We start from the raw sequence: 12,179 nt of genomic DNA, 5'->3' as shown, positions 1-12,179 counted from the left end.
TGCGTAGTGCGCCAGGGGGTAAAAATAAATGAGAGCCTCGCCCTCGGCTAACGCACCACGCCGTGCTACATATGCACATCGAGATCTGCTTTTCTGTGTATGGGTACTCACAAAAGTCCCCATCTGGGACATTCTCTTCATAGCTTGCTGCTGTATTGAGTGCTGATGCACTAACCTGGCAGACAGTCATGAGCCACACATCTTCTTGCCCGTGATCCACATTTGCTTCCCAAACCACAGTTTGATGACCCTTGCCCTGGACCTTTGAGACTTAGATTAGTTTAATATGTGATTTTTTTCTATAATATAATGTGGAATTATTTGTGCTTTATCATTATTTTTGTAAAGTATAACTGTATCATTTATGTCTAATGAATCCATTTGCATGTGTACTTGTGTGCAGTATTCCAGGGCCCATGAGCCTTTAGCTACAACTCTGCAGTGTGTTTAGCGCAAGAAACTACCACAAGAATTACAAATGTTTTCTGGGAATTAAAACAAAATAAAGTGCTGAAATTAACTTGTCAATATACTGTTTTTTTTTTTGTTTTTTTTTTTTAATGTCTGCATGAATTCACAGGCACCATAAAAGCTGTTCTTCAAAAGAAAAGCTCCCAGCAGACAATTCAGTGTGTATCAACTTTTATGATCTTTGTGAGTACGGCCTTGACAGAAAAGCCATACTGATGTCAGCTCTAATCATACCTACTTGTTTCATTTGGTAGTGGAGCAAGGCTTTCTCTTTGAATCGAATTCTTTAATACTTAATCTATAAATAATCTAACGTGCTTTTTCTTCAATACAATACTTTTAATGACATCACAATTGTGAAAACAATAACAAAAATTGGTGAAATAATACTGCTTATCCTGTCCATACAAACAAATTACATAAATTTAACACGACTTTTGCAAATAATATACTAAGACAATTTTTATTGCCACAGCGAAAATTACGATTTTATTAACTGGATACTTTTTCTATTTTCATAGACTAATCAAGTAGTAATTATAAAATATGTTTTACGTCTACGTTATTATCTAAGCAAATGTCCTCTTTATATTCTCGTGTGCTTGCTAGCAGGTATTCAGAAGTACATTCTTTACTTCATGTTGCCTAACTTCACTTTTTAAAATATTTATCACTTAATTCAAAAAAGTAATAATGGCAATGTTCTAAGTTTTCCCAGGCCATAGTCACTCTCCAGAGTAATTACTTGTGATGAGCGCTTCAGGGTACAATATCCCCAAAGAGGCTCTCTGGATATAGAGGAAATTACCAAGATGTTTCTTCCTCTTTATGTTGTCATCCCTGGAGGAGTCAGAAAATATTAAATTGTAATCAACTGCAAAATGAAATTTTGAATCTGAAATCATTTAATTATGAGATTAACTGTTCTGTAGCAAGCCTCAGAAGTTACAAGTATTCTTAGCATAGCTTAATCTAATAAAGACCAAGCCATTACAGCTTTTTATTTGCCTTATCTTAGTTGAGTGTCCTTAGATTTTACCCAAAGAAAAAGTAGTGCAATCTATAGATCTATATTCCTGTTAGTGAAAGAGAAAAATGATTTTGTATTTTAAAGTCTTTACACTTGCTAGATTTAATAGACAATTCATTGTCCATATAAAATGTTGCAGAATGATGCAGTGCCACATAAACTTTTATGTACTGTTATAACAGCAATATTTGTTGGAAGAGAAAACACATTTGTCTGAGTACTATTTAGTAGTTTTAATTATTAATACTGCATTGAAGATACCTCATGGCTGTGTCCTAGTAGAATACTTTTAAATTCTGTGTTATTTGAAAGGTTATATATGAGATGAGAAGAAAGTTTATTTTAATAAGTAGTATAAAAGTTTACCCTTTCTCAGTGTCTACCCAGTGCGCTACATATTGTATTACATAATCAACCCCTTTTTATCACTGGCATATGTATGCAATTTCATGTTTATATAGCATTTTCAGGTCATAGACAATGAACAGAGCCTTAATAAGGACTTGTCTGTACCCCTGACATGTCTATTTTAGTAAAGGCTTCTCTATAAAATCTGAATTCCTAAGCATCTTTTTGGAGAACACTATGTTGTTCCAGTATTCCTTTATTGCTCCTAGAAAATAATGAACAAAAATTGACAACTAGGTGTTACCATTTATTTAAGGGAAGCTATCAGCAGGTTTTTGCCTTCCCATCTGAGAGCAACATACTATTGGAACAGAAAACCTCATTCCAGCGATGTGTCACTTACTGAGCAGTTTATTGATAAACTAACTGTTTTATCAGCAGGAGATTATCGCTAGAAGACCCGTAACTGCCTCCAACACTGATTGGCAGGTGCAGCCTATACTTACTGCGCACATAAAGTTGACCATCAGTGAAATATGGGGGTGTTATCCAAAGCTCAACATTTAGAGAACAGCTCTGTCTGCAGCTGATAACACAGTAATTGTATCAAAACTGAAGCAAGCAGCCCAGTAAGTGATGCATCCCTCGAATCAGTGTTTCTGCACCAATATCATGCTGTTCTCACATGGGGCAGCAAAAACCTGATTTCAGATTCCTCTTAAAGGGCATGCCCTGTCTGACGTTGTCAGAACTGATTGGATAATGTCAAACTACTTAGAAACACCCCCCAGCTGATATACCTACTTACTGTACCAGTTTATTCATACATTTCTAAGCAGTATAAAAGATGCTGTAAAATTGTTATGTTCTAGGGAAAAATATTATTTACTAAAGTTGATAAGTTGTGAGTGTTGAAAGGTCTTTAAATATCAAAGAACAAAAATATCATCAGAAAGTATAAAAAAAGATATATAGGTTTCTATTCTTAGGGACAGCATAAATGTGCATTGAGAGTTCATTCTCTCAGCACATTCTAACATTCTCCTTTCAATGTGTGCTTTGTCCATGGATTTTCTAGTGGGCAAGATTTTGAGCCAGGTGCCAAATGATACTTCAGCATGGTATAAAGCTTCAGATTGAAATAGTAATGGGTTTTTCAGTAAGATAAAATTGTAGTTCCAGTGCGTTAGAACAAAACCGTCATCTTCAGCAGTTTCTAGTTATGAAAAAATAATGAGTGTTATGTTATTTTCTTTTCTAAGTTTCTTGCACGCTGTGTACTTATAATTTGATAGGAAAATTGACAGCTTTGGATAAGATCATAAAACAACATTTACACATGAAAAATGAAATGAAAAGTTTTTTCTTACTTTGAATCTTTGGAATTTTGCATTGTGTGTATTGTTGATGTCTGATCAGATATCTAAAGACATTTCATATAAAAAATAATACCAGAATATGGGTTTATTACTCTACCTCTGCTCAGCTTTTACTAAATGGATATGGAATTTCAGAGAGTATTATTCTCAGTGAAAGTTGTCCCACATCAACCAAAGTACATCAATCATTAATCCTTTGACATGCAAGCGGAAGAATAAAAATTGCTGGCGGAATGTGTAAGGTTTAAACCATTGTAACTACTTTCCACACCACACATAAACCCCTCCAAAAATGGATATAAAACGGGGTTGTACGTATTGTTACATAAAATTGAAAGTTTTTATATCACTAAAGTGCAAAAACTGTTAGAAATGTAGGGCTAATGCTGTGTATGTTAGCTGTATTCTCTATGGCAGTGTTCCCAAACTCCAGTCCTCAAGAGCCACCAATAGATCACGTTTTCAGGATTTTCTTACTATTGCCCAGGTGATAATTGCATCTTCTCTGCAGGCAATAATTCCATCACCTGTACAATACTAAGGAAATACTGAAAACATGACCTGTTGGTGGCTCTTGAGGACTGGAGTTGGGGAACACTGCTCTATGGCCTATATTCAGGTTGTATAGAGTGAAGAATATTTCTTCTGCATTGACATAAGTAGTTGACTTTACTATTCAATGGAGGGAGATTCTGAAAATAAAAAAATATGAATAAAAAAAGAAACAAAAATGTATATATTTTTATTAAGATAGGAGTCAATCCACATACAACTTCATATGTGTAGAATACATACACAAGTTGGGAGCAAGTATGGAGACAGAATAACATCTAAGTAAAATTTCATAGCTTTTGAATCACGTAAAACCATTGAACTTTAAAAATTAACCAATCAACTATAACATTAAAACCAACTGCCTAATATTTGCAGGTATCTTTATTGCCATCCAAAAAGCTCTAACTCGGAGAGGCATGGACTCCACAAGACATCTGAAGGTGTCTTTTTGTTTCTGGCATTACGATGTTAGCGGCTATAGGCTTTGTCCACATGATGGGGCAGCAATACAGCCCAAATCATATAGACAAATACATAAGATTGGTTTTAAATTTTGGTGCAGCTAAAAACAGATAGATGGCTATATGGCTCCAATACTGCGAAGCCATTAAGAGTCAAACTTTTTATAGGTGCCATGAATTTGAAAAACCTCACCGAATGGTGTGTTCACTGACACAAGCTTGTTAGAGGCTTCCAGAGCTCAGACTTGTTTTCCTACACATCACATAGATGTGTAATCAAATTGAGACTTGGTTAATTTGAAAACAAAGTCAACACCTTGTTCTCTTTTTCATGTTCCTCAAATCAGTTTTAAACATTTTTTTCAGTATAACAGGTCACCTAAACTGGCTAAAGAGGCCATGAAGGAGCGTGTTCTTGAACTGCAACTGCAGTATGATTAGGAATCTGTTATAAGTCAAAGTGACATGAACTACAGATAATTTCCCAGCAGAGCATTGCTCTATTGTATTACACTGTCTGCAGCAACTTGCTTTCTTCTCATAGTGAGTGCTGGTTTCATCTTTCCCCTAAGTGACACACACGCTTGCCTATCAGCATAATATATAATATGTAGCATCGGCGTCTCTGCCTCCTGCCGGGCAGAAACGCCGCTCCCCTCACCGGCGCGACTCTGGTCGGGCGTCTTCCAGTTTCCGTCCTGCTGCTACTACTGCGCGCAGTTTCCTGGGCACTATGCTTAGGGCGTGCGCTCCTTCCCTCTTTAAGGGGCTCAATGCGCCGTCCTAAAAAGTCCCCGGCCAATGGCTGGAGGACTTCCCTTATTTAAAGAACCTCCTCCAATATGGAGGTGCCTGTGCAAGGTTGTTGTTCCATGTGCTAACACTTGCTCCAACCCTCAGGTCCCGCTGCCTGTCACTCCTGCCTGCCAGTCTGTCTGTAAGTCCAGCCCGCCAGCCTTTCTAACAGTTCTGTCCTCCAGTCTGTCTACAGTTGTGCCCGCCAACCTGCTTACCTGGAGCACCTGTCGGTACCTGCCGTGCCCACCAGTCTGCTTACCTGGAGCATCTGTCGGTACCTGCCGTGCCCACCAGCCTGTCTACCTGGAGCACCTGCCTGTTACCTGTCGTGCCCGCCAGCCAGTTTACCCGGAGCACCTGCCAGTTACCTGCCCTGCTCGCCTACCCGGAGCACCCATCTGGCTATCTGCTGAACCAGCCTGCTTGTCTACCCGGTCCACCCGTCAGTCTTCCTGCCGTGCTCATCCGCTGTACCGGTCAGTTCCTGCCATCTGACCCATGGGAGTCACCTGCTCTCACACAAGGTCGGTCCCAGAGTGGCACTTGGTCCACCTGCCTGGTTCTTCCCTGGTTAATGGAGTTAACTAAGCCGCCGTGTGACCTTGGTCGGGCCGAGTAGGCACTTAGTCACGCCCCTATAGTCCCTCCTTGCACCGAAGCACAGAGGTTCCACCACCCGGACTCGTAACAGTTTGCACAGGCCATGGAACCCGGTGGCCCCCAGGCTCCTTCACTCTCTGACCTGTACCAGGTGGTCTCACGTCAGAGATCGCAACAGGAGACTATCCTGACCTATCTGCGGTCTGTCAACTCCCGCCTGGAAACACTGTCCACCCCGTCTGTGTCCGTCTCTAGCCAAGCAGCACCTGCTCCGGCGGCACCCCAACCCACTGGCGCTATGGCAACCGGCTCTGGACCCTGGCTCTCTGCGCCTCCATGTTTTGGTGGTGACCCCGTTTTATGTCAGGGCTTCCTAAATCAGTGCACGCTGCATTTTGAACTCCTGGCACATCAGTTCCCCTCCAACTGAGCCAAGGTGGTGTTCATCATGTCTCACCTCACCGGGGAGGCATTGGCATGGCTAAACCTCCTGTGGGAAAGAGGGGATCCCCTGGTATCCAATCTTCTGGCTTTCCTCGCTGCCTTCCGGAGAGTCTTCGATGAGCCCGGACGAAAATCTTTGACTGCCTCCTCTCTTCTCCGTCTCCGCCAAGGGAGTCTCTCCGTAGGCCAGTATGCCATACGTTTCCGAACTCTCACATCCAAGCTTGCCTGGAACAATGAGGCCCTGGTGTCCACCTTCTCGGATCAAGGATGAGCTAGCCAGTCGTGACATCCCTACCACCCTGGATGACCTGGTGTCATTAGCTACCCGGATTGACATCCGTTTTCAGGAACGTGCCAAGGAGACTACCCGGAAAAAAAGATTTCTGCGTCTTGCTCCTGTATTCCAAAAGCCTGCCTCTCAACCAGCAATTCCCGGGGCATGTTCGCCTGAGCCCATGCAAATTGACCAAACCAAGATGGTCAAGTCTCGCCAGGACATGTGCCGTGCCGAGGGGAGTTGCTTCTACTGTAGCAGTAAAGAGCATCTGATCCAATTCTGCCCAGTGAGGCCGGGAAACTCCAGTGTCTAGGACCGCTCTGAGAAGTCGTCCTAGGCAAGAGTAAATCCTCTCCGTCCTTGACTTTGTCTGTTTCTATTTCCAGTGGTGAGACCCACTTCTTCGAGATTGCCCATCTGGATTCCGGAGCCGCTGGGAATCTCATTCAACAGGCTGTTGTGGAGCTGTATCAGATTCCTACTGTACGTCTTGCTGAACCATTGGCGGTTGCCTCCGTGGATGGGAGGCTTCTTCCAGAGACCATCTTGCTCGTCACAGAGCATGTAACCCTTCAAGTGGGAATGCTGCACTCGGAGAAGATATCCTTTCATATTCTGTCCGGTCTCTCTCACTCCCTCTTGCTTGGTCTACCCTGGTTACAAAGACATGAGCCCATCCTGAATTGGAGATCCAGTGAAGTGCTCCGTTGGGGTCAGGAATGCCATAAGTCCTGCCTGGTTCCGGTTCGTCCAGCTCCACCTCCGTCTACTCCGGGTAATCTACCTGGTCTGCCGGCACCCTACTGGTCCTATGCGGACGTGTTCGAAAAGAAGGAAGCAGAGACACTACCACCTCATAGGCCGTACAATTGCCCCATCGACCTGGTACCTGGTGCTTCTCCTCCCTGCGGGCACATCTACCCCTTGTCGCTGGCTGAGACCCGGGCCATGTCTGAGTACATTGAGGAGAATCTTGCTAGGGGATTTATCCAGAAATCCACCTCTCCGGCTGGAGCAGGATTCTTCTTCGTCAAGAAGAAGGACGGCTCTCTATGTCCCTGTATCGATTACAGGGGTCTCAACTAGATTACCATAAAAAATAAGTACCCCCTGCCTCTCATCTCGGAGTTGTTCGACTGCCTTAAATGCACGAAGTTCTTCGCAAAGCTCGATCTTCGTGGGGCGTACAATTTGGTCCGGATCCGCCAGGGAGACGAGTGGAAGACGGCATTCAACACCCAGGACGGTCACTACGAATACCGCTTAATGCCCTTTGGTCTCTGTAATGCTCCAGCCATCTTCCCGAAGCTGGTTAACGACTAGAGATGAGCGTTGTTCTACTCGAACTGTTAGCCAATCTCAAATTCGAGCTGTTTTGGGCGGTGTTCGAGCCGTTCGGCGAACACGAACGATTTGAGAAAAATTCGGCTGTTCGAGGTTATGTTCGATAACTGTTCGTGCACCAAAATCATAACTGGATTTTTTCTCAGTAATGATGAAAATTAATGTTAATACGCAGTTTGAGTGTACAGCGGGGTGGGGGGAGGGGCAGGGGATGGATCTCTGCAGGAATAATGAAGATCTCCATTTTTTTTCTCTTTCCCGCATTTACAGTGGGGAGGTGCAATATGTCAGCCTATCAGCAGCGCACACACGGAGCGAAGTGCTTTTTTTCACACAAGCAAGGGCATGTGTCATTGGCAGTGTATGTCACATGTCCTTGCCCTATAAGACCAAGCCATTTTCCCCGTCGCCACTATTTTCTCACTGCTGCAGCTGCGTGTTAGACAGCACCGCTGTTGCTGTGTGCGCTATATCTTGTTAATTTCAAGCCAATTTTCGCACAAATCTACAGATAGCTTGGGAGTAGGGAATAGTTGTGATTGCAGTCCTTTTAAGGACTAGGTTACAGCATTTCCTACGACTTTTATCAGGCAGGTCTGTGTTCTTAAATAGATAGGTTGTGAGAGTAAAGACTAATTGTAATTGGAGTCCTTTTCAGGACTAGGTTACATCAGTTCCTATCAGTTTTTGCCAGGCAGGTCTGTGCCAGTGCTGTGCAAGTTTTTTTCACAGCATTTGGCTGAATCTAGCAAAGCTAATCCTTTTTGGCCTATTGCAGAGTGTGTTAGTCAGTGGAGTAGCCTATCTGTGTTGCAAGATATACCACCTGTGTATAGAATACCAATTTTTTTACTGCACCTAGTGAAGTAAAATCTTTTGGGCATAGCATCATTCTATTAGTCCATCTATACTGACCTCCATCAGGTTGCAAATTGAATATAATTTTTTTCTGCATCTAGCTCTGAAAAAATATTTGGCCTTCTAGCAGTGTGTGGGACTTTCTCTATTAGTCCATCTATACTGACCTCCATCAGGTTGCAAACTTAATATATTTTTTTCTGCATCTACCTCTGAAAAAATATTGGGCTTGTAGCTGTGTGTGGGACTTGTTCTATTAATCCATCTATACAGACCTCCATCAGGTTGCAAACTGAATATAATTTTTTTCTGCATCTGCCTCTGAAAAAATATTTGGGCTTCTAGCTGTGTGGGACTTGTTCTATTACTGCATCTATACTGACCTCCATCAGGTTGCAAATTGAATATAATTTTTTTCTGCATCTAGCTCTGAAAAAATATTGGGCTTCTAGCTGTGTGTGGGACTTGTTGTATTAGTCCATCTATACTGACCTCCATCAGGTTGCAAACTGAATATATTTTTTTCTGCATCTACCTCTGAAAAAATATTGGGCTTCTAGCTGTGTGTGGGACTTGTTCTATTAATCCATCTATACAGACCTCCATCAGGTTGCAAACTGAATATAATTTTTTTCTGCATCTAGCTCTGAAAAAATATTTGGCCTTCTAGCAGTGTGTGGGACTTTCTCTATTAGTCCATCTATACTGACCTCCATCAGGTTGCAAATTAAAAATAATTTTTATCTGCATCTAGCTCTGAAAAAATATTTGGGCTTCTAGCTGTGTGTGGGACTTGTTCTATTACTCCATCTATACTGACCTCCATCAGGTTGCAAATTGAATATAATTTTTTTCTGCATCTAGCTCTGAAAAAATATTGGGCTTCTAGCTGTGTGTGGGACTTGTTGTATTAGTCCATCTATACTGACCTCCATCAGGTTGCAAACTGAATATATTTTTTTCTGCATCTACCTCTGAAAAAATATTGGGCTTCTAGCTGTGTGTGGGACTTGTTCTATTAATCCATCTATACAGACCTCCATCAGGTTGCAAACTGAATATAATTTTTTTCTGCATCTAGCTCTGAAAAAATATTTGGCCTTCTAGCAGTGTGTGGGACTTTCTCTATTAGTCCATCAATACTGACCTCCATCAGGTTGCAAATTAAAAATAATTTTTATCTGCATCTACCTCTGAAAAAATATTTGGGCTTCTAGCTGTGTGTGGGACTTGTTCTATTAGTCCATCTATACTGACCTCCATCACGCTGCAAATTCAAAATAATTTTTTGTCTGCATCTAGCTCTGAAAAATATTTGGCCTTCTAGCAGTGTGTGGGACTTTCTCTATTAGTCCATCTATACTGACCTCCATCAGGTTGCAAATTAAAAATAATTTTTTTCTGCATCTAGCTCTGAAAAAATATTTGGGCTTCTAGCTGTGTGTGGGACTTGTTCTATTACTCCATCTATACTGACCTCCATCAGGTTGCAAATTGAATATAATTTTTTTCTGCATCTAGCTCTGACAAAATATTGGGCTTCTAGTTGTGTGTGGGACTTGTTCTATTAATCCATCTATACTGACCTCCATCAGGTTGCAAACTGAATATATTTTTTTCTGCATCTACCTCTGAAAAAATATTGGGCTTGTAGCTGTGTGTGGGACATGTTCTATTAATCCATCTATACAGACCTCCATCAGGTTGCAAACTGAATATAATTTTTTTCTGCATCTACCTCTGAAAAAATATTTGTGCTTCTAGCTGTGTGTGGGACTTGTTCTATTGCTCCATCTATACTGACCTCCATCAGGTTGCAAATTGAATATAATTTTTTTCTGCATCTAGCTCTGAAAAAATATTGGGCTTCTAGCTGTGTGTGGGTCTTGTTGTATTAGTCCATCTATACTGACCTCCATCAGGTTGCAAACTGAATATATTTTTTTCTGCATCTACCTCTGAAAAAATATTGGGCTTCTAGCTGTGTGTGGGACTTGTTCTATTAATCCATCTATACAGACCTACATCAGGTTGCAAACTGAATATAATTTTTTTCTGCATCTAGCTCTGAAAAATATTTGGCCTTCTAGCAGTGTGTGGGACTTTCTCTATTAGTCCATCTATACTGACCTCCATCAGGTTGCAAACTGAATATAATTTTTTTCTGCATCTAGCTCTGAAAAAATATTTGGCCTTCTAGCTGTGTGTGGGACTTTCTCTATTAGTCCATCTATACTGACCTCCATCAGGTTGCAAACTAAATATAATTTTTTTCTGCATCTAGCTCTGAAAAAATATTTGGCCTTCTAGCAGTGTGTGGGACTTGTTCTATTAGTCCACCTATACTGACTTCCATCAGGTTGGAAATTCAAAATAATTTTTTGTCTGCATGTAGCTCTGAAAAAATATTTGGCCTTCTAGCAGTGTGTGGGACTTTCTCTATTAGTCCATCTATACTGACCTCCATCAGGTTGCAAACTGAATATATTTTTTTCTGCATCTACCTCTGAAAAAATATTTGGGCTTCTAGCTGTGTGTGGAACTTGTTCTATTAGTCCATCTATACTGACCCCCATCAGGTTGCAAATTGAATATAATTTTTTTCTGCATCTAACCCAGCCAATAGTTTTGGCCTAATACCACAGTTTGGCCACTCAGCTCTGCTCGGTTCCCATCCATTGTTTTTTTGTGCAAACAACTCCAGAGTTGTGAATTAGTTAACCACCAAAATGAGTGGAAAAAGGCCTGCTGCTGGTGAAAAGGGGAATAGGCGTTTTGGGAAGGGGAAAAAAGGTTGTGTCCGTGGGGTAGGTGTTAAAGCAACAGTAACATCTGCAGAAGAAAGACCATCTTCCAGCCAAACTAAAATGTCTACTTCTTTTAGCGGACAATGTGATAAGATCCCTTTCTTACGGCCACGCCAATTGCTACAAATTCCAGATGAGGCGCAAAAACAGCAGGTGCTTCAACGGATATCAAGTGCTCCTTTAAGTGGGCTCTCCTCCACATCAACTTCAACATCACAAATACTCCAGTCCTCAAAGGTGTCACCCCAATCGCACTTGCTTCCTCACAGCTCCCAAATCTCCAGCTGCCCGTCTGAGTATGAGGTAGAACAGATGGTTGAGTCTGCAGAGCTGTTTACTCATACTATAGCCTGGGAATCAGAGGTCGACTCCAGCGCTTCTGTGAATCCAGACGAGGAAATGATCTGCACTGATGTCCAGAATCTTTATGAGTCGGATCCAGGACCAGATGCAGAAGGTTCTGACCATAATGTAGACCCTCATTCCCAAACTGTAACTCCTGTTGGTGGAGACAATGAGGAAGACGATGATGAGACTCAAATACCTGATTGGAGCGACAACTTTAGTTTTTTGTCAGGGCAGGAACAGGTTGGCTCTGAGGACGACGGGTGTGATAACGCACAGGGTGATGATGATGAGGTTGGAGATCCCACTTACTGTCAACCCACAGTCAGCCAAGAGATGAGGTCAGCAGAGGAGGTGGAGGAAGATGCTAATGACGACGAGGTCAGGTTGCGCCTTCCTGGACAGAGACGTAGTACTGGAAGCACGTCAACAACTGCATCCTCAAACACAACTCTGCCT

Source organism: Phyllobates terribilis, unplaced genomic scaffold (assembly GCF_046119375.1).
Source record: "Phyllobates terribilis strain yellow unplaced genomic scaffold, ASM4611937v1 Scaffold_3__8_contigs__length_932513732, whole genome shotgun sequence".
Classification (NCBI taxonomy): Eukaryota; Metazoa; Chordata; class Amphibia; order Anura; family Dendrobatidae; genus Phyllobates; species Phyllobates terribilis.
The sequence above is the reverse complement of the archived record's forward strand: the minus strand, read 5'-3'. Positions refer to the sequence as shown.